The 11,169-nt window shown below is 40.5% G+C and overlaps 1 protein-coding gene across 2 annotated transcripts in view; it reads left to right on the forward strand.

The window, feature by feature from the left end:
- The first annotated feature begins 6,000 nt into the window (after positions 1-6,000).
- NOTCH2 (notch 2) overlaps positions 6,001-11,169 on the forward strand; it is a 94,629-nt gene continuing 89,460 nt past the window's right edge. The window contains exon 1 of one of the 2 annotated variants that reach the window (XM_015563491.1): positions 6,001-6,100. The gene's annotated coding sequence lies outside the window, so the exon portion shown is untranslated. The remainder of the gene's footprint in view (positions 6,101-11,169) is intronic. The other variant, XM_015563490.1, reaches the window with a different exon arrangement.

Below are 11,169 nucleotides of genomic sequence, written 5' to 3' on the forward strand. Positions count from 1 at the left end.
CAAACCCAGATCCCAATTTCAGTAGCTGTGCTTTCAGCCACTAAACTACATTGCCTCATGTCTCCAGAAAAGAAGAAATGTTTTCTATCCTCTAGGTTCTCAAAAGTGAAAAAGCAAAAGATTGTAAAGAATTAAATGCTAAGTTCTGAGTGTTATATGAGTAGGTTTTAGGCTACGAGGACCAGAACCTGCAAGAGGAGGCCTTGTGGGTGAGGCCGGGGTGACTGGGCCTCAGAGGAATGAGTACAATTTCGATAATAAAGGGGAAGTAGCAAGCAGAGGAAGCTGAGACACACGTGGAAGCATGGAATTGACTTCAATGGTGTTCAAGGAAGAGACAGCACTAGTCGTGGGATTCATACCGGACAGGAAAGGTAGCCTGCCATCTTGTAGGTGAGCATGAGGGTTTAGACTAGAAGTAAGAAATAGCTTATCCCTGGAAGAAAAAAAAAAAACGCCTTAGCTTGGCTCTGTGTGAAGGTCCTGCCTAGACCTCCCAGCTGGTCTCCTGAAGCCAAAATGAGAGTAAATTCTGAGAATTAAGAACTGAAAGTCATTGTGGATTAGAGCAGCAATTTTCAACTAGTGTGCCATGGCACACCGGTGTGCCCCAAGATTTTTTAAAATAGGCAATCCTTGACTGTGTAGTCAGGGGGCACTGACCTCTTTCCCCTTAGATCAGGGGTCCTCAAACTTTTTAAACAGGGGGCCAGTTCACTGTCCCTCAGACCATTGGAGGGCCGGACTATAGTTAAAAAACAAAACAAAACTATGAACAAATTCCTATGCACACTGCACATATCTTATTTTGAAGTAAAAAAACAAAACGGAAACAAATACCATATTTATGTTTGCATGTGGCCCACGGGCCGTAGTTTGAGGACCCCGGTCTTAGATTGTCAAATAAAAAAAATGACAACAGCCAATACAACAATAGCCGTCCAGTGTGAATGAATCAAAATTATACCCTATTTTTTGGGTCAGATCAGCAGAATATATATATTTTTGGTGTGCCACAGAATTTTAGCAATTAGTTTATGTGTGCCATGAGATGAAAAAGTTTAAAATCGCTGGATTAGAGAGTGGTGGAGTGACGCGTTGCAAATGGTGCTTCTGGGAGGTTAGATGTAATTGGAATGAAATCTACCATTTGGGGGGAGCTGAGACAATGGATATCCTCAGTCTAGTCTAAAAGGGATAACTTGAATAAGCTCGTATCAGAAAGAAAAAAAAAGGTTGATCTCTGGAACACTGTGTAATCTTAACTTTTTTCTTTAAAAAATATTTTTATTGATATTAGAGAGGAAGGAAGAGGGAGAGATAGAAACATCAATGATGACAGAGAATCATGGATCAGTTGCCTTCTGCACACCCTCTACTGGGGATCGAGCCCGCAACCCGGGCAGGTGCCCTGACGGGATTTAACTGTCACCTCCTGGTTCATAGGTTGATGCTCAACCACTGAGCCACACCAGTCGGGCTAATCTTGACTTTTTTCAAACCCAAGTCTGATTGTGTCATTTTCCTTGCTTAAAGCAACCCAGTAGTTTATCCTCACCTTAGAGGAGAAGCCATGATCTAACTCCTACCTGCTTCCCTGGCCTGTCTCCTGCTACTTCTACCTCCTTTACAATCTGTAGGCATATGAACCTGGAATAGCAGACTCATTCTCATCTCAAGGATGTACCCTTGCTGTTTCCTCTGCCAGGGGTTACTCTTTCTCCATATTTCTGTGATTCTTGCTCATTTAAACCCTAGCTTAAAGATACCTCCTCACACAGGCCTTTCCTGTGTCCCATGCACCCAGCCTCTGTGATTACTTTGTATCTGGTAACTGCTTCCAACAGAATCTGTCACCACTGTCTGAAATGACTTTGCTTAGTTATCCAATTATTAGCTGTCGTTCCCTAATAGAATTCTGTTAGCCGTGGCATCCCTGACATCAGGGCCTGTACCTTACATCATAGATGCTCTGTTATGTTCTGAGTATTAGAACATTAGTCCCCAATATGCTGCCCAGAAAATGCGTGAAACTTGGAAATTGGCTTCTAGATTTTATGTCATGTTGCCCTGTGATGGAGTGAAGAAATGAAAATCTACTGCTCCTCCTTGTTTTTGCCTCTTGGGGGGGGAGGGGGGAGCGTGCCCACGCGTGCGCACGCACATACACACACACACACTATGTGGTTGATTTCAGTCAGCCAGTATTTATTGCATGACTGCCATTTATGGCTTAAGATGAACATTTGGGGGGAAGTTACTCTTTTTGTGAATGACTAGTTTCTCTGAGTCTATTAAAACATTAATTTAAATATCAGTTCTCCAACTGTGGTATAATTGAGCATTTTGGTTTTTTACCCTACAAATAGAAAGCTGCTTTCAATTTTATTGGTAAATGTATATGCTTTACATTGGGGGGGAAAGTAAATTGAATTTTAAAATGAGGTCTTTCCCAGTTACTGTCATGGTTTTGAATTATCAAAGTGTTAACTTCTCTTTGTGTAGCAAATAATTACAGTATTCATTTAGAAATAGCCCGCAGGCAAAGTCATGAGTCTGAAATTTTACTTTATTTTTCCTTAGTATATTCAGGCGATGTGTTCTCATCTGGATCATCCCAGACCTCCAGTGGATTATGTCATCTTAGGGGAGTCCTTAAAGTGGACACTCTTTTGAGTACAGTTGCTCTCGAAGTGTTCCTCGGACCCATAGCATCAGCATCACCTGGGAACTGGCTAGGAATGCTAATCCCCAGGCCCCCTCTACACCCACCAAGTCACCATCTGAGCGGGCGGGGTCCCGCACACCCTCCAAATGATTCCGCTGCACACTAAAGTTTGAGAAACGTGGCTTAGTAAATGTTAAAAGTTTAAGGTAGCATGACCCTACAGATTAGCCAGGTGGCATTAATTATTAGCCCTGTAAGCCCACCTCCTTTTTGGTTATGGAATTTGATTGGCTCACTAAGGCTAGGCTGTTATTTGATAGATTGATTACCACATATTGACTTTGTGTTGTTTGTATTTCTCTGAACCTGTCACTGTATTGATTTGCCAGGATGCTTAATAGGGGCAGGCTGTGATTTATGTATTTATGTATTTATTTTTTTGCACCCATGGCTTTCTGAGTCATGGGCCACTGGGTCCTCATGCCTTTCTGGACAGTTTCTCCAGGTACTAGGCATGCCACTCACATGCTTCTAAGGAGGGAGGTGTCACTGTTGGATCACATGGGACCTTCAGGAGCATTTAGTTCAGCCTAGATCGGTTTGCAGGTAGGAAATGAGCCTGCGTGAGGTTGTGCTTTGCCTGTAGTAAGTAGCACAGCTAGTGAGTGGTAGAGGCAGGATTTCAGTCTCCTGACCCCCTCCCTGCATCAGGATCCCTGCAGGGGGAGGACAAAGTTGCAGTTTGCTCTCTGCCTGGGGGACATTTCTTTCCTACTGTGAGGTTTTCTTCTTTTATTTAAAGAAAAAAAAACCAAATAGTAAAAAGTCAGGAAGTTCTCATTGAAACTAATAAAAGTGTCCAAAGTGAATGAAAAAAAAAACCAGTTTGAGAACTTTGGTATGGAGGAAATAACCTGACATTAACTGTTTTAATTATAGTTGTTGCATTGGGCTTATCAGTGTGGGAAGAGAGAGCATTCGAGCCCTACAGGGAAGTGGGATATAGACAACAAGATGACCCTTTTCCTGAATCTGCCTGTTCAGGCTGCTGCCTAGGGACGGCTTGTGTGATCCCAGCAGTGGTCATGGAGAGACTCAGTAAGAGATGTAGGTCCCAGGCCCAGCACTGCCAACTAGTGGTGTGATGCCCTGTGAGGAGGTCACTGTACCTTCTCGGCCTTCACTTTCTAGTAAATGGGTATAATAATGCGTATCCTGCCCGTCCCGAGAAGGAATATGCCAGATAGTGGGAAGTAGTGGATCACTGCAGTGAAGAGCACAAACTCTCGTGGGACCCAGAGTTTCCAGGTTCAAATTCTGGGTCTTAAATTAACCGGTGTGATGATAGGCAGGTTACTTATCCTTTCTATGAAATGAAATTAACTACTTCATACTGTTACTGGCATTAGAATTCTTGGGTTCCCCAAGATAGGAATTGAGGGGAAACCCCAGAAAAATTTCCAGACAGATTTTATTAAGCTTATGCTGGAGCACAAGGGAGTCAGCACAGAGAAAGGAAGGCCCTCTGAAGTGGCTCAGGGTCTGGCTCTGCATGGCTGCTTTTACAAAGTGGGCTTGCGCAAAAAGGCCGGCTTGCGCAAAGAGGCGGCCTTGTAAGGGGTTTGGGGAGTGGAATTTTTCATGTCAGGGCAGGGTTACTTTCTCCTCCTGTTGGGTTGCTGGGCAACTGTTTCTGTACCTGCACTATGGGGCAAGATGGTGGTGTTACTCATTGCTGCTGCCCCAGGAAGGTCGTGTAGCGGCCAGACCTTGATCAGCTTCGCATGTGGGTCAGTAGATTAAGCAGGCATTCAGAAGGGCGATAAAAATCAGCTACCTCTTGGAGGGGTGGTGACGTCCTTGGGTTCCTTCCAGCCACCTGGTCTCATCTTGGCTTCCTAGCCACCTGGTATTTTCTATTCCAGGGCCCAAGTCCCTATACTGTCGCAATAGGCCTGTAGGGAAGATTGAATTTGTCTCTATAAGGTGCTTAGGACAATGCCTGCTGTTTAGTAAGCACTATGTGTTAGCTGCTATTGTTATTATTGTTTTTAAGTATTATTTTAAGAGATGAGATTTCTGTAAACATGTTCTCAAATAGTTCCATCACTTGATAAGAGAACTGGGCAAATACAGGGATCTTCTGCAGGAACCGTTAATGGAGGAGTTTTTCTAACATCAGCCTGTGCCTGGGCCTTGCTGGGAAAAGAAGTGGTTTCGATGCCCAGGAAGGGCAGGCCTAGAGCCTCTGATATTGCAGTTTAGTCAAAGAGTGGTGTGGCTAGAAACTCAAACTGGAGACTTCTCAGTTTTGTTTTCAGGTATTTATACATGAGCCATCCCAGGAGATGGAAATCTTAATAATCTTCCAGAAAAAAAGTTCATGAACTTTGATTTTTGACTAGGTTTCTTTCTGTCTTGCCTTTTCAGTTATTAGAATTATAATATTTTGTTGATGAAAATTCCAACTCTGAAAGCTAAATAATCAAGGGATTGTCATGATGTAGCAAGTGAGTGACAGACTTTGGATAGCTTTCCTCCTCTTTTGGCTTAAATCAGGAAACATTCTACTTTCACTGTTTGTTTCTGAGTAGCCTGTTTTGGGGAGGGACTAGGGTGGTGAAGTGCCTTTTTGTTGCCTCGTAAAGGGACCGGGGTTCGAGAATTTGAGTTTTATCTGTATGTATAAATGAACTTTTTCATTTTCCTTACTTTGATCCCCTTCGTCTTCCTCTACAGTCTTTACTCATGATCTGTTCCCCTAAAAGTTAGAGATTATGTTTTATATATTTCTCTATGTATTCCATTTCTCCTTTTCCCCCTGGATCTTAACATAATGCCTGTTATCATACTATGCTCTCAGCTACAGTTTGTTGAATGAATATTGTTGATGTGTCTCATTACTTCTTCAAGCGACCTTTTCTGAAGTCTCACCTGAAGGCTTAAGTAGTTAATATAGTGGTGACCTAGTATCTACCCTGGTCGTCCTAAATACATATTGATGAATCTTTCATTACTCACCTGAAGTGTCCAAATCCCAAGATGCTCATGGCCTGTCATGAGTATTATAGTTTGGATTGCCCTGGTATCATTGGGAGATACGAATCTAGGGAAATCCAGGCACAGATAATTAAGAGCATCATTCAAGACCACAAAACAGTTATTGTGGGAAGAGACACTGACCCCAGAAGCCAAAAGAAAAAAACAACAACTGATTAACACTCTAAAAGGAAACCCAGATCAGGCTGGATATGGGAACGAATGTTGACTTAGATTGGATAACGTTTCTTTGATGTCTGAGGGTTATGATTAGTGACTTATTGCTAATGTGTGTTTGTTTTTATTTTTAGCTTTGCAATGTCGGGACGGCATTGAGCTCTGTGTTAATGATGGAGTATGTGTTACCTACCACAATGGCACAGGATACTGCAAGTAAGTTTTTCTCTGTGCTTTTTCTTCTTCTTATATTTTATTTTATCTCATTAGGACACTGGGCAATATTCAGTTCTATTCTATTTTTATTATTTCTGTGAAGTAATTACGGGTTCTCTAATTTTCCTGATGTAGTTTCAGTGTGGATGAGGATGAAAGGATGTGGGTGCCAGGTAGACAGCTAATAAGAACTCCTTATTGCCTTCTTGTTATCTTTTTCATTAAGAAAGAGACTTTCAGTGAGTATTTTGAATGACAACACTAGTTTTTAGTTAACTAGGCTAGTTAATATACTAGTGCATTCTCTTACATGTTTCAGTTTAAGGCTCACCCTTAGAATCTCTCCTAAACATGTTAGCTATGATCTTGTTTTTAGATCAAACTAAGTAGATATTAACTTTTTAATTCTGCCTAATATTCATGAATATTATAGCCACATGACACTCTTTTTCTAGTGTAAAAATTCTGAAAGAGACTGCAGGAGGAAGGTGTACCCATACTTGTAGGGATGGGGTAGGAGCAGGGGCTGTGGGTAAATGCCATTATATGGGTTTGAGAGAATGGGGGTGAGGAACAGGACTAGGGAGCATAGGCTAGTTCTAAGAGTGTTATTTTTCTTTTTCTCCAGCCATCTAGTTAGATCATCTCACAAATAGCTTTTCTAGGTTTCCTCTGATCTTTTTTGCTTTCTACCTCAATTGAAAGTTTTTGATAGGAGCATTTATATCATGGAAAATAAGACTTGATAATAAGAAATTTATCTTCTTTAATACTTTTATAATATATATTACATGTATGTTTTGTATAAGTGTTTACTTAATAAACATTGTAAAGGAGTTTATCCAACACATTTTTGTTTCTTCTCTGGATATTTAATCAAATACTATAAAGATAATAATGACATTTGTTCCCAGTAAGTCCATTCTCACCAAGATCTAGGTTCTTTAATGTCATAAAATAAGAATTTTCCCAAGTCAGAAGGAATTTTCTTCACTGAAGTAAAAATATTTTAAGCTTTGATGGCAGTGAGTCTTAACAATAGGTTGTTTGGATTGGAATAAAGATAACATTGGAAATGAAATTTTTTATGTAACGGATTATGTGCTGTTTACTTAGTTTTTCTAGCTGGAAAAAAAAACCCACCTCAAAACATGTGATACATTTTCCTCTTAAGAACAGAAGCACAACTGGAAATAAAAAGGGAAGGAATTTAGTACCTTAGAATCAGCCACTGAAATCTTGTTTAGTCCCTTTTTGGCATCTGGTGTCTTAGTTACTTGCGTTATTCTATTATTCAGCTCTTTGTGATAGTTAACCCATTACATTTTGATCATTTATTGATATATTGGTTTCTCTTACTAGGTTGTGAGGTTCTGGTCTTAGCCATCTTTGTATAGTTATAATGCCTGGCATATAGCTAGTGCTTAGCAGTATGTTTTTTGAACCAAAAAGTGCTCAGTAGATATCATCGTTCACATTTTTAAAAATCCATTTGTCTTCAGAAGAAACTGGTCCTCTCTAAGAATTTCATTTGCTTCACATAGCATCTAGGATGGTAAGTAGTTTCGTTTACTTCCAATTTATTTGGCGATATTTCACCTTATAAATAAGGTCTAAAGTTGGCCTACATATTTGTGGCCTGACATATGGAGAGATACTTTCTAGAGGAGACCAATTTCGGAGCACTTACCAGGAAAGGACACTAGGATCGCTTTGGGGAGCAAACAGATTTGTGGGCTGCTAGTCTCCAACTCTCCAACCAAGGTGAGAGACCGTTGCCCCCAGTTTATGGAAGAAGCACTGCTGGGCAACAGGGAACTGGCTTTGCGAATGACGTAAACGGAGCAGCCTGAGTTCTGTCCCTGGATACGTACTCATTGTTGATGGGGTGGATTGCTTATGGATATAGCTCTGGGTGGGTCCCTCAGGTGTCCTCCAACCCTGTTGTAAGAGAAACAAGTTTTTTGAGAAAGGTTCAGTAAGAAAAAAAAAATGGGCAAGGCCATCCTTTTTGGAGACCAATATGAACAACTAAACTTGGGGGGAAACGAGTGTTTCTCTACCTGAGTAAAATAAATTAGCATCTTCAGGAGTGACCGTGTCAGCATAAGTGGTCGCAAGAAATGCAAGGACAGTATCAGGGAGGCAAGTCGGTCCCAGGCCATAGAATCACCATAGAATGTTAAGCAAAAATAACATCTACTTACAGACCTTTCAGTGTATCTTCATCAATGTTGTTTTTCCCTGGGGAAAGAAGGTAGGTAATCCAGCTTGTTCAGTAAATATTATTTTCACAAAATGGTAAATGAATATTAGAACACTTAGAAGGTTTATAAGAATTACATCAGACATGCAGGGCATATGATTATCTTTTATTTATGAGATTGCTTAGTGGATTAAGAAAAGAAAGTTAAAGCCAAATTCCTTTGGGTGGGTGGAGTGGAAATTAATGGAAAACGTTTTAAAGTAGAAGGTATCTGACTATCTGTATAAAGAGCCTAATGTTACTGATTCAGCTAAAATATAATGATTGTTTACAGAAATTATAGAAATCCTTGGTAAGATCACATTGACGGATGAGGATAAGTACTTGCAAAGGTTCGTTTTGTACACAGCTCAACTTTGTTGTTTTTTTCTTTTCACTGTTAGGAGCCTAAGTAGTCAGCCAGTCTGTGATTATATTGGGATGCCAGGCAAGGAGAGCCTGTGTAATCTTGCATAAAACTCAGTTATTGCTCCTAGATAGTTGTTGTCAGATCTCAATAAAGCCCTCTCACTACAGAGAGATAAGACATTTCATTCTCTCCCTTGTCCTACTGGGAGGTGTAAATATATAATTAAGTTTAGCTGTCATTAATCACTTTCAAGTTGCTTGTCTCAGACTTTCCGATATAAACCATCCCAAATCCCAATTTGATTAAAAATCATGGGCAACTCAAGTTCACTAGAATGTTGGGGGTAGGCGAGGTTACTATTTGTAAAATTCACAGAGTGTGCATTTTTAAGACATGTTTATCATCATTATTTAAAGTCCTTGTCTGTCACTTCTTAACATCTGGTTTGTCTTTGGGTGTGTTTCTCTCAACATCGCTTTCTCTTGACTGTGGGTATAATTTTTCTGTGCTTCATACTTACTGGACATAATGGGTAGTGCATCTTCAAGTTTATCTTCCACTAAAGAACACTGAGTTTTGGTCTAGCAGGCAGCTGCCTTATGGGAAGATCACCGCGATCCTGTGAAGGGCTTGGTTTTAGGCTTTGCTCTGGTGGGTCTGTTAGGCCCTTAGTCTGATGGTTTAAGCCTTAGTCCTGGGATATGGGCCATACCAAAGTATGACCCCTAAGGGGATTTGGTGGAAACTAGCGGTGTTTCCCCAGTCCCGGGTGTTTCCTAAGCACCTCTAATTTGGTAGGACTTGAATTCAAACCTCCCACTTCCCAGAACCGTGCTCAGGTTTTCAGCCTTCCAACTCTTGCATTCTCTTGGGCTCCTACCTATCATCTTGCTCATGCCTAGTCAGGAATCACGGATTCAAATGGAGTTGTTGGCACTCAGGACTTCTCTGTCTGTGGTGCTGGCTCCTCAAGTTGCAGCTGCTCTGACGGGTCCAGACACCTTTGACTGCTCGGCCAGCGAGACTTCCTTTTTCTGCTCGCACTCTCTCACTCTTCTGCTAAATGGACTGGGGAATGCCTTTAGGGAAAAGGAAGTTTGCTCTTCTTTTTGTGAGCCTCATATCCCTTCCAGTTTTTGTCTGCTTTCGATTACTCTCTGGTACCTTTAATATTCTGTCCAGAGTTCATAATTATTGAAAGCAGGAGAGTTGGTCTGATATTATTTAAAGTCCTTGTCTGCCATTAGTTTTAATGATAAAAATTATAGTTATAAAGTAGTCTTTCAAAATTTTCTACAGCATAGTGGTTGATAAACAATGGAAAGTCACCATGAGTTACATAGGATCCTGTGGGTCGGTGATTGCATTTGAGAATCTCTACTTTTTGGTAAAGTATCTAATTGAAAACTACATTTTAAAGTGAATCATGATAGCCCTGGCTCAGCTGGTTGGAGCGTTGTCCCATGTACCAGAGGGTGATGGGTTTGAATCTCAGTCAGGGCACAGATCCAGGTTGTAGGTTCGATCCCTGCTAGGATGCATATAGGAGACAACCTATCGATGTCGCTCTCTCACATTGGTGTTTTTCTCTCTGTGCCTCTCCCTTCCTCTCTATCTAGAATCAATTAAAAACATATCCTTGGGTGAGGATAAAAAAAATAATAATAAAAAAGTAAATCATTATAAATATGTTATAGAATACAACTTTGTGTCACATTTTACCTAAAATTTGTCAACTAGCTGTAAGGTACATTAAATATTAATGACTAATGATTTTCCTTGCTGGCCACTTTTTCATATTTTTTTATCTTTACCATAAAATGAAGAATGCTGCCTTTTGGCTTACTAAATACCTTTCACAGAGTAATCTTTGTGTGTGTGTGGTTTTTTTTGAATGTGATGCTTAAGGAGTTATTAATTCAGGAATTTTTCAGCACATGCTATTTATATATACCATATGTAGCAATGTAACCGACAACTGTGACTGTGGTAGTAATTTATTGATACTGTTATCACATTATTTCACTCTTCTTTGGGAAGCCATGTAATAATCATCAGTGTGTTAACCTGGACTTCTTAAAGAGGCTCAGAATGAGTGTTGCTGGAGTCTCATCAAGTCACCTATGAAGTGATGGACTGTCCTGTGGAGCCACCAGTGGAAGGGGCTAGGGCCAAGGCTAGGTGAGCGGGTGCCAAAAACTAAGTAATCAAGATTAAATAATGTTTTTATGGAGTAGTTCAAAAATCAAAATTAATGCAAAAAACTATGATAAAAGATTTCCAAATTTTAAATAAAGAATAGATCAGTATTGCTGATTTTTCTCTATTGCCTCATACTCGGTGTGGTTCGGCCTGCACTGGGACTGGATTGAGGCATCTGGAAGATCCTGCCTGGTGGCATGGGGAGGTCATAGGGTGTAGGTCAAATGGACTTGAGTTTGGTCCATAATTCCT

This window comes from Myotis davidii, unplaced genomic scaffold, assembly GCF_000327345.1.
Source record: "Myotis davidii unplaced genomic scaffold, ASM32734v1 scaffold217, whole genome shotgun sequence".
Classification (NCBI taxonomy): domain Eukaryota; kingdom Metazoa; phylum Chordata; class Mammalia; order Chiroptera; family Vespertilionidae; genus Myotis; species Myotis davidii.